Source organism: Lynx canadensis, chromosome B1, assembly GCF_007474595.2.
Source record: "Lynx canadensis isolate LIC74 chromosome B1, mLynCan4.pri.v2, whole genome shotgun sequence".
NCBI lineage: Eukaryota > Metazoa > Chordata > Mammalia > Carnivora > Felidae > Lynx > Lynx canadensis.
In genome coordinates this window covers 63,284,528-63,297,014 of record NC_044306.2, presented here as the reverse complement: position 1 = coordinate 63,297,014, position 12,487 = coordinate 63,284,528, and the positions used below count along the sequence as shown (strand labels likewise).

The following is a 12,487-nucleotide window of genomic DNA, read 5'->3' as shown; positions in this document are numbered from 1 at the left end:
TGCATTTTAGTAATTATGTCATAATTTTCACAGTTGAAATTTTCTTAGACATTGCACTTTGTAAGGGAATCCTGATTTTTCTTAATGTTATGGTGAGTCAGGACTTGAACTAGGAGCCTTCTTTTTCTTCTCACAGTGTTTCTTTAATGTTTATTTATTTTTGAGAGAGAGAGAGACAGAGAGCGAGAGGCAGAGGGGCAGAGAGAGAAGGAGTTACAGAATCCGAAGAAGGCTCCAGGCTCTGAGCTGTCAGCACGGAGCCCGACGCGGGGCTCGAACTCACAGACCGCGAGATCATGACCTGAGCTGAAGCTGGATGCTAAACCGACTGAGCCACCCAGATGCCCCTTCTCACTGTGTGTCTTATGGTTCTTTTTCTTTTTTGTTTTTTCTTTTTCTCATTCTTCACTGCGTTTCTTCTTTTTTGCTCACACTTCTTCTTATTTATTTATTTATTTATTTAGCCGGGATATTTTATTTATTTATTTATTTATTTATTTATTTATTGCTGGCATATTTTATTTTATTTATTTATTTTTAAATATAATTTATTGTCAAATTGGCTAACATATAGTGTGTACAGTGTGCTCTTGGTTTTTGGTGTAGATTCCCATGGTTCATCACTGACATACAACACCCAGTGTTCGTCCCAACAAGTGCCCTCCTCGATGCCTATCACCCATTTTACCTTCTCCCCCACCCTCCCATGCTAGTACTTCTTCAGTATGATCTGATTCTGATAAGGACTCAGATGATAAAGGTTTATCTCCAGGATACATCTTTCTTTTCCTGCTGACTCCTTTAATGTCCTTTCCTTTCTCAGTTGGATCCTTTGACTTCTTTTTCTTTGTTTAAACTATCCTTACTGTCCGATTCCGTTTCTGACATGGAGCTTTCAGAAGATTTACGGGAATGGTTCTTCTTTTTCTCTTTTTTCTTTCTCCTTGTTTTTTATCCTCATCTTCAGCATCTGAAGAACTGCTGGAAGAATCAGAGCTTGGTGAAGAAGACGACGAGTACCTGCCAGATTTCTTCTTTTCTCTTTTCTTTTTCTGTTTTTGGATGAGCTCTCACTGCCACTTAATAATTTTTCCCTGTGTTTTTCTAGTTCTTTCTTCAAGTTCTCATTCATTTTTTCTTCAAATTCAGCCAATGCCTTAGGGCTTTTCTTTTTCTTCTCTAGCTGTTCTTTTCTTTTCATTTTTTTAATATTTATTTTTGAGAAAGAGAGAGACAGAGAGAGCACACGCGCACACGCACAAATCGGGGAGAGGCAGAGAGAGAGGAAGACACAGAGTCTGAAGCAGGCTCCAGGCTCTGAGCTGTCGGCACAGAACTGGATGCGGAACTTGAACTCACTAACCGTGAGATCATGACCCGAGACGAAGTCAGATGCTTAACTGACTGAGCCACCCAGGTATCCCTCCAGCTGTTCTTTTACTTCTTCCCAGGTAGGCCTTGATCGATTCAGATAATCTTGGATTGTTGGCCCTGAAGACTGGATTGGATCCCTGATCTGGCCACTGCTATCGGGTTCATACAGGCCACCCAATTGTCCCGCTTCCCCAGGGCACAGGACTAAACACACGGTCAGACACCGAGGGAGCCAGAGAGGTGGCCAAAGTGGGTGCCCCGCACGTCCTCTGTCACACTGCAGTTTTAAATTATAATCTCCTGATTACTAATAAACTTCATCGTCTTTTTATTTTTTTGTGGAGTATTAATGATTTCTCTACTCTGATATACCTTCTATAATATACCCATTTTTATATCAGGTTTTGTCTTAGCTCCAGCTGCTATAACAAAATACCATATGCCAGATGGCTTACGCATTTACTTCTCATAGTTCTGGAAGCTAGAAATCTGAGATCAGAGTGCTAACATGCTCTGGTTTTAGGGAGGGCCCTCTTCCTGGCTTGGTGATGGCCACCTTCTCACTCTCTGTGCAAATGGCCTTTCCAGGTGCAACAGGTTTCCCTCCTCTTACTGGAGGACTAATCCCATTGTGAGGGCTTCACCATCATGACCTTATCTAAACCTAATTAACTTCCAAAAGCCCCACCTCCAAGTACCATCATATTCCAAGTAAGGGCTCAACATTTGAATTTTGGGGAGAAACACATGTTCAATCTATAATAGGTTTTCTTTTTCTTATAGACCAATAAAAAATTTTGAAATGTTCTAGAAATTGGGGCGCCTGGGTGGCTCAGTCGGTTGAGCGTCCGACTTCGGCTCAGATCATGATCTCAAGGTTTGTGAGTTCGAGCCCCATGTCGGGCTCTGTGCTGACAGCTCAGAGCCTGGAGCCTGCTTCGGATTCTGTGTCTCCCTCTCTCTCTGCCCTTCCCCTGCTCATGCTCTGTCTCTCTCTGTCTCAAAAATAAATAAAACATTAAAAAAAATGTTCTAGAAATGAATCTTTAATCATATACACTGCTGATATCATCTTTGATTTATAGCTTCCCTGTTTAGTCTTCATATATATATTTTTTATGAAAAAAAATTAATTTGGTAGAATGTGTCCATTCTTTCCCTTAGAGATTACTTCTTCTCTTCTATAGAATATATTATTCCCAGTCAGAGTTAAAGAGATATTCCCATTCATCAGTGAAATGACTGCCCCTACCCTACCCCAGTATATGCTGGGTACATCTGACTCTGGCCAGGGCTGTTACATTGAGAAAAATGGAAAGCTTTGACTTTACTCAGGTATGGCCAACACATGAGGCCAACTGTTGTTTCCATCAGGAAACAGCTACCATTGAAAAGATAGTTTATTATTTACATTTGTCAAGAGGAGAGGACATACCACATCATGCAGAGTCATGCAGAATTACCAGGGTTAGTCAGGAGGCAATAGAAAAAGCCTAGGCTTGAGCCTTTATTGGAGTTTTCAAGGGAATGAATGGGTGAGGCAGCTGAACAGGTTTAGGATTGGTGCCTTCGGATAGGGGTGGTTTCTCTTTGTCCAGTACCTGGGGTGATTTCAGGGGCAGTGTTCAGAGCTTCAAGAGCCCTAATAAAAGCAGGCTTGATGCTGGAATGGTCTCAGAAGTGGTTGGTTTACATATCAAAGCCAGAGTCTCAGACAAATTGTTTGCTCTCTCTAGGGATTAAGTAACCAAAGGAGAGGCTGTCCCTTCCTGGATACACACACACACACACACACACAACGGAATATTATCCAGTCACTAAAAAAAGATTTAGTGACATTTTTATCACATGTGACACATTTGTGACAACTTGGATGAAACTTGAGAGCATTACGCTGTGTCTGAAATAAATCAGATGGAGAAAGGCAAATACTATAGGATCTCATTTACAAGTGAAATCTTAACCAAAAAAAAAAAAAATCCAAACTCATAGAAAACAAGATCAGACTTGTAGTTACCAGAGAGGGGGTGGCGGGGAGGGAGAAAGGTGGAGGAAGATGGTCAAAGGTACAAACTTATAAGGTACATAAGTGCTGGAGATGAAATGTGCATCCTGATGACTATAGCTGACACGGCTGTAGGATATATTTGAGAGTTAAGAGAGAGTTGATGATAGATATTAACTAAACTTACCATGGTAATCAGTTCATAATATATGTAATATATTTACATAATATATGTAAATTATGTTGAATACCTTAAACTTATATAGACTATAAATCAATTATATCTTAAAAACTGGGGGAAAATATGATTGAAATGCTGACTACTAGAGAAATTAATTATATTTTTATAAAATGAGTTCTCAAAACCTTTATCCTTTGCTTTCCTAAAATAACAGAGTTATGAGTAGTAAAACAGCACACACATCTATTCCATAATTTAAGATATAATTATTATGAGTTAATCACTGGTCATGTAGTATGAAATATGAGACAAGTAGACTGAACACTAAAATATATGCCATTTTGGGGTATCTGGGTGGCTCAGTAGGTTGAGCATCCAACTCTTGATTTTGGCACAGGTCATGATCCTAGGATTGTGGGATCAAACCCTGCATTGGGCTCCATGCTGGGTATGGGAACTACTTAAGATTCTCTCTCTTTCTCTCTCTCTCTCTCTCTCTCTCTATCTCTCTCTCTTTCTCTCTCTCTCTCTCCCTCTGCCCCTCTTCCTTGCTTCCTTGCTCTCACTCTTATAATATAATATAATATAATATAATATAATATAATATAATATAAAAATGTATGCAATTTAACTGAGTAAATTTCAGGAGAAAAACAGCATCACAATTTTTCTTTTACTCAAATTTTATAAATTTTGCTAGAGTGTAAATTTGACATCTAGGAATTAGTTAGGAAGATTAGTCACCCAACTCTGCAAATGTCTTAGTTATTAAACTTAGCTACTCAGTTCTGTCTTGGTTTATTGTGTGAAAAGAGAATTTTGTCAGCCCTTTTTGGAGGATCCCATACGACTGATTCAATTTCCATTTCGTGAAATACACCCTCCTCATCTCTTTCTGGAATTCTTCTATACGAAGTGAGTTTTTAAAAAATGGTCTAGGGGCGCCTGGGTGGCGCAGTCGGTTAAGCGTCCGACTTCAGCCAGGTCACGATCTCGCGGTGCGTGAGTTCAAGCCCCGCGTCGGGCTCTGGGCTGATGGCTCAGAGCCTGGAGCCTGTTTCCGATTCTGTGTCTTCCTCTCTCTCTGCCCCTCCCCCATTCATGCTCTGTCTCTCTCTGTCCCAAAAATGAATAAACGTTGAAAAAAAAAATTAAAAAAAAAAAAAAAAAGAATAAAAAATGGTCTAAACACTTCAAACTTCCTCCTGATTTCCATTTCTCCAACAAAGCAGAAGGCTGAAGACTTCTGCCTAAATCTGTGTCTTCCAACCATTGTCAACATGGACTTCTAAGACACTTAACAAACTGTTGAATTTACAGGACACGTGTATATATAACATGAGGTGAAGTCATAAAGTACATTTACTGGCATTGATAAAACGTGAATGGTAAATAAAACATGCTCAATTTGAAGTCTTTGCTTTTAGAACTGCAAAATTGCAATTTCTAGTTGATTCCCTTGTCATTTCCATGAAACAACACAAATTCTATATTCTCATTAGTTATTGATATAGAAGAATAAAAAGTGACTCTCTTGATGTTGAAAACATAAAACACTAACTCTTTAAATCATGTTATCCAAAACATAACAGAGATTATACATTATCTTAAGGACATTCCATAGTACAGAAAGAAAATGTAACAACATACAGAGTTCCAACGAGTTCACAATTCATCTGTGATTTGACAGATAGTAAGAGAGTTTGAAGTAGGTCCAATAGAGATGTCAGGCCAAAGTTTTTGTGTGAAAGTATCGGTGAAGGTATAAATATAAGACCTATATTACTCATATTAAAAAATGAGACCTCTCCAACTCATGATCCAGAAAAAGCCAGTCCATGTGTTTTGGACCCCATCACCCACTTGAATCCTGAGTTTGCCAGCAGTATCTCTTTGGTGGTAAGGATGTAAAAGCATATTTTTTAAATGTTCATTTATTTTTGAGAGAGAGAGAGACAGAGACAGAGCGTGAGTGGGGGAGGGGCAGAGAGAGAGGGAGACACAGAATCTGAAGTGGGCTCCAGGCTCTGAGCTGTCAGAACAGAGACTGATGCAGGGCTCCAACTCACAAACCGTGAGATCATGAGCTGAATCAAAGTCAGATGTTTAACTCACTTAAGCACCCAGGCACTTCTGTAAAAGCATTTCTGAAGAAGAGTCTGAACAAACCTACGGAAAATCCATAGGGCCTCTTTCTATCTGCCCGTCAGCATCAAACCCTCCAAAATTCAGGACAGTAGGGTAAAAAGTAGATGTGTTGGGATTATATGGAAAGTTTGTGTCTTTCCATATTTCGTACTTGTTTTGTCTTCTGACATAAGTCTATGGGCAGTTTTAGGATCTAGTGTTAAAGCCACCTTAATGTGTTAATAATTTTTTTGCAGGACAAAAATGTGAAAGAGAGAATAACTCTAATTAATATAAAAAAACTTCGGGAGTTTTTAGGTTTTTATGTCTGTTATGTATGTATATGTCCAATACCTATCAGTAAATATAAGTCTGCCTGGACACACTTCTTTGCTATTTCACATAGCATTGTTGTTTGCTGGGAGCCAATCCATCCAGACTTCCTGATGGCACAGCCTGAGTGGTTGGCGGAAGGGCAATGCAGAGCAACCCTCCGAATGGGAAGCTACTGGTATCCCTTCTCTTACTCATCATGGCCATCCCCATGGTCCAATTGGCATTGATGATTCAAAATAAACCCATGGGGGCAAACTCGGGGATATTTTCTGGGGATGACACCCAGGACAAAAAAGATACCTTATATCCAACTGGTGCCACCCCTGCCTGCCCGTCCCCTACCTAAAGGAAGGATAGCCCCATATATTTCCCAGCCAAGGAGGGGGACTAATGTGTTCAAAATCCCCATTCTGGCAACAAAGGAATGTATCTATGGATAAAAGTTACTCCAACCCCTAGGCCCACTTGGCCCCCAGGAGGCTTTCAAGATGGTAACTGGACCTGGTGGGTTAGGGTACAGAATGGTTCATTAGTTCCTAGGTATACATTGTCTCTCTGGGAGCGCATAAGGCTGGGTTCCCAGGGCCCTCTTGGCTCCCTCCCAGCACCCCAGACCGAAGGGAATACTTTTGGTCCTTGTACCGCAAATGGCTCAAAGGAACAATTAAGAAGTCATGTCTCTGTAAATGTTCCACTTGAGGTGTTGAGAGTTAGATGACCTTTCATGAAAATAGCGAAGCAAACGCTTTATAAACTATAAATAAATGTAGACACATAATGAAAGTAATATGAAGAAATTAATCAATAAGCAAAGCGCAGGAGGGAACGTTACAAGAAAATAACCATGATGTTCCTTAATGGGTGATTGCACAAAGGAACATTTTTAGAATTAGGTAAAGCCGAGAAACATAGATGACGCACGCTACAAGGAAATTGCTAACAAATATAATGCCACGTTTGCCACAATAAAGCGGCCAGTCTAACAAGCTGTTATTTTGTTATTTTTGTTATTTTGTTATTTGTTATTTTCGCCGATGCCGTTCATCCTCCGGGAACCCCTGGACCTGCTGGAGCCGGACTCTGGCAGTTGTTGTTTTGTTTCGTTTTCTTTTTCTTTTAGGATTGGAACTATGATCTGAATAATGGCCTTTGTTTTCGATTAGTTATTCTTCAAGATCCTTCTTTTCCATCAAAAATAATTTTTAAAAAAGGGCATCCTATTCCTCTTCCAGTAAAATGCTGTAGTTCTTCATATTCAGAGTGTAATTCCCCCCTCTACTTTTTCACCTTCCACCTTAAGGCAAGTACTTTTGAGACTTGGATTTCTAACTGCCTTTCAGCATTTTCAACCTGCTTCTTCAGGGGCTCACTGTAGCCTTTGAACTGCTTCCTTGTAACCCGCTGCAGCTTGCTCAGTGGGTGTCAGGGTGTGGTCCTGGAGGTCAGAGGAGACCCTGCACTGGGGACACAATAGCTCCAGATCCTTCTCACAGAACAGAGCCAGAATCTGCACTTCTCACACAAGGGTTTTGTTAGTGGAAACTGGGTTTGCCTCTTGGTGGGTATTGAGCCAAAAGACACAAACAAGCCAAAGGATAAGGAAAAGAAAGGGTTTTACTTGCAACAAGGGAACACCAGGGATGTTTCCCAAAGCCGTGTTTCCCCAAACAACAAAATTAGGGAAGTTTTAAGTTAGGGGTGCATGCATATTCATGAAGGGGCTGGGCAAAGGAGAGTTCAGTATAGAAGTTGGGCAAAAGTCTTCCCCCTGTTGCTCTCTATTTCTCTCTCAAAATAAATAAAAATAAACTTAAAAAAAAAAAAAAAAAGAAAGGATTGGGGCAAAAGACATCCTAAATTGACAGAGTCCAGGTCCTAGCTGATTGAAGTTACAAGGGCCAGCAAGGGTCAGCGTCATCAATTCTCTGCTCCAGTTAGTCTGGTATTTGAGTGTTTAAAGGGGGTTAAATCCTGCAAAAAACGACCCAAGAACATGTGTTAGATAAATCTTTGCTTTTGAAACTGCACTGGGAGTTTTTACCATTGATTTATCATCTCGGTTACGGTTAGGTTATTTCCTGGCTAGGTAGAGGCTGTTTTTGCATTTTCTTTGTTCCCTTAAAATCCTTAACTACTGAGGTTTTTGCATTTCTTTGTAATTCTGACACCTCCTAGGAAGTTCCGCAAGAAGTGTGCTCGAGCAAGTCAGGCAAAGATCATACAATGGCCGGGGGCCTAAAATGTCCTTTCTTAGGTCTCAAAGCCAAGTCTCTTTCTTTTTCCAGGGACCCCTAACTCTTGCCGCTTAGTCTCTCTTCCCTTTTGTTCCTTGTGGTGGGAAGCTGCTTAACAATATCATACATGGGACAAAAGTGGGTGTTCCTCTTTAAGTCCCTGTCAGGGCAGTGGTGGAGACAGATGAAACAGGGGACATGTCTTATAGGTCTTCCCAGCACTGGTGGATTCAGGAGCCACAGAAGTCGTGCCTGTGGTCAAGGGTCATTGGGTCTCTCCAATAATCCAGGCAGATGGGGCAGCTGGCCTCTGCTTGGGGCTGTGCAGGTAGGCTTTATAGGTCATTGTGCAGAGTGGGTTTCTTTCTGAGGTTTCCATCTTAAAAAAGGACTGATTTCACAATATATGTGAATCAAACCTCATGCTGTATACCTTAAACTTACACAGTGATGTATGTCAATTATTTCACAACAAACTGGAAAACATTTTCAAAAACGTCAGGGGCTTGTGGGGTGGGGCTGGTTCTCCAGGAGCTAAGGAAAAACGAGAAGCTGGTGAATCCTCAACTTCTCCTTTTGAAATCAGTACATAGTAAGCTACAGTCCCTGAAGTTTGGTTCTGCTCTTTTCCTTTATTTCCAGAGGAATCTTCCCAAGAAGAGCCACAGATCTCCAGATAACTAATCTTCCTGTATTCACTGGCCCACATGAATTGAAGGTCACTATGGAGTCCTGTTGGTCAGAAAAGAACCCAAATTGCAAGTACTATATTGTTCCTAGGGACAAGATATTCCCTTTTTATTTTTATTTATTTATTTTTATTTTATTTTTTAAATTTACATCCAAGTTAGTTAGCATATAGTGCAACAATGATTTCAAGGGTAGATTCCTTAATGTCCCTTACCCATTTAGCCCATCCCCCTTCCCACAGTCCCTCTGTTAACCCTCTGTGTAAGAGTCTCTTATGTTTTTGTCCCCCTCCCTGTTTTTATATTACTTTTGTTTCCCTTCCCTTGTGTTTATCTATTCTGTGTCTTAAAGTCCTCATATGAGTGAAGTCATATATTTGTCTTTCTCTAATTTTGCTTAGCATAATACCCTCTAGTTCCATCCACGTAGTTGCAAATGGCAAGATTTCATTCTTTTTGATTGCCGAGTAATACTCCATGGTATGTATATACTACCTCTTTATCCATTCATCCATTGATGGACATTTGGGCCCTTTCCATACTTTGGCTATTGTGGATAGTGCTACTATAAACATTGGGTGCATGTGCCCCTTCGAAACAGCATGCCTATATCCCTTGAATAAATACCTAGCATGTGCCCCTTCAAAAGAGGATACCTGTATCCCTTGGATAAATACCTAATAGTGCAATTGCTGGGTCCTAAGGTGGTTCTGTTTTTAATTTTTTGAGGAACCTGCATACTGTTTTCCAGAGTGGCTACACCAGCTTGCGTTCCCACCAGCAGTGTAAGAGAGCCTCTTTCTCCACATCCCTGCTGTTGTCCACATCCACATCTGTTGTTGTCTGAGTTGTTAATGTGAGCCATTCTGAGAGGTGTAAGGTGGTATCTCATTGTGGTTTTGATTTGTATTTCCCTGATGATGAGTGATGTTGAGCATTTTTTCATGTGTCGGTTGGCCATCTGGATGTCTTCAAGATATATTCCCTTTTTAAAAGGATGCTCATGGGCACCTGGGTGGCTCAGTCAGTTGAGCGTCCGACTTCAGCTCAGATCAGGATCTCACTGTCTGTGAGTTCGAGCCCCATGTCAGGCTCTGTGCTGACAGCTCAGAGCCTGGAGCCTGTTTTGGATTCTGTGTCTCTGACTCTCTCTGCCCACCCCCCCCCCCCATGGTCTGTCTCTCACTCTCTCTCTCTGTCAAAAATAAATAAACATTAAAAAAAATTTTAAAGGATGTCCAGTGAAACATTTATTCTTCCTTCGTGACATGAACAGCACTTCATGTTGGTCAAATAATAAGGAAAGTTACTACCAAAGATATATTCCACTAGTTTTTAAAATAAGGTAGGGGCAGGGCACCTGGGTAACTCAGTCGATTAAGTCTCCAACTCTTGATTTTGGTTCAGGTCATGATCTCAGAGTGTGTGAGTTTGAGCCCTGGGCTGGGCTCTGTGCTGACAGCGTGGAGCCTGCTTGGGATTTTCTGTCTCCCTCTCTCTGCCCATCCCCTGCTCATGTGCTCTCTCTCTCTCTCTCTCTCAAAATACATAAATAAACATTTAGTAAAATAAAATAAGGCAGGGGCACCTGGCTGGCTCAGTTGGTAGAACATCTGACTCTTGATCTCAGGGTTGTGATCAATTCAAGCCCCATATTGGGCATGGAGCCAACCTAAAAATAATAAAATAAAATAAAATAAAATAAAATAAAATAAAATAAAAATAAATAAAAAAGCAGAAACCATTATTATTTTACAATCCCAAATTTATTAAAAAGTTTAGGCAATGACCAGTATGCCTACTAACATCACAAAAAGTGAGGAAAAAAACTAAGAACAAAACAAGCATTATTGACCTCATGAAGAGAGCACATAACAGAGTGAAAAGATTTTCCTTTAATCAGGAACACAAATACCTGCACCCAAAAATATTGCTGTGAAACTTCTTTAAAATTAAAATTGTCGGGGCGCCTGGGTGGCGCAGTCGGTTAAGCGTCCGACTTCAGCCAGGTCACGATCTCGCGGTCCGTGAGCTCGAGCCCCGCGTCGGGCTCTGGGCTGATGGCTCAGAGCCTGGAGCCTGTTTCAAATTCTGTGTCTCCCTCTCTCTCTGCCCCTCCCCCGTTCATGCTCTGTCTCTCTCTGTCCCAAAAATAAATAAACGTTGAAAAAAAATTAAAAAAAAAAAAAATTAAAGTTGTCTACTGAATGTCATGAAAACAATTCATGTGTGAAAATGGCTACACAGTGACTTCATGTGTTCTAGTCCATTCCCTAGAATCTGGACATTACCTGGAACAGCTTCTTGTGCAAACCTTCCAAATAACCTACTCATATGAGAATATATATTGCATGAGTTTGGGTGTATGTATTTAAGAAATGGGAGCATCCTGTGTATTCTGTAAATTTTTCTTTGAATATTTATCCAGGAGGTAGTCCATGTCCTCACATATAGTTCATTCTATTTTAAAATGTGTTGCACACTTGGGTAAATGTCTAAATGGGAAATATTAAAAATGTAATAAATGTTCTTTGGAGAGCTTTAGGGTGTGCTTTCCCCTCCATTGCTATCCCCCCAATATGTTTTCTTCAACTTGTTAGCTAAAAATACTCACTGGTTCATATGTATTTACTCACTGGTTTATATCTAAAGGCTACTGAAAGATACAAAACAACAGCCAATGAAGGGATGAATAGGGCAAGATTCCAAAAGAGCTTCTGTCCTTTCAGAGTTTGGGGCCCAGCATGGTGGCTGGTGAACCTCTGGCTTACCAACCTGCAAGCTTTCCAAACTCCCCTCCTTGTTTGGGTTTTTGTGGAGGCTTCACTGCTTCGTGATTATTGGTCATTGGTGACTGTGATTCACCCTCCAGCCTCTCCCCCCATCGCCAGAAATCAGGGGTGGGACTGTATATTCCAACCCTCCTTTCTTGGTCAGTTCCTCTGGCAACCAGCCCTCCCACCTCAAGATCTTTAGGGAATTTCTAAAAGTCACCTCGCTGCCATAAAATCAGTTATGGTTGAGCTTGTTATGAATAACAAAACACCCATTTCACCCTTACACACTGAAGGAACTGAAGACAAGAGACTAAGCATTACAACAGAAGATACTTCCATTACTCTTATCACCCGCAAAGTTACAAGTGTTTTAGGGGCTGTGAGACAGAAACCATGCACAAAGACCAAAAATATATATGAGAAGTATATGTGGGACATCTGGATGATGACCACATGACAGTAGGCTATTCGTCTGAGAATCCAGCTGTCTGATTTCAATTGAAAGTAATACATTAACTTTATTATTCCTTCTGCAAATACCTCTTTCGGTCCCACTTGGGTACTAACTTATGAGTTAAGAAGTACTTAGTTACTGATCCTTCAGCCTTGAAGACTTTATCAAGTTGTCCAACTAATTCACCTTAAGAAGAACTTCAAGGAGAGACCTGGGTGAGCCTGAGTTGGTGGGGCATAATCCTCCTACAGGGTGGGACAGACCCACCCAAGCACTCACTGAGATGCAAATTGATCCAAAGAGGATTGTT

At 40.7% G+C, this 12,487-nt stretch overlaps 1 pseudogene; it reads right to left on the bottom strand.

The window, feature by feature from the left end:
• Window positions 1-353: 353 nt before the first annotated feature.
• On the bottom strand, window positions 354-1,563 carry LOC115511506 (annotated as a pseudogene).
• Between the last annotated feature and the right edge of the window lie 10,924 nt (window positions 1,564-12,487).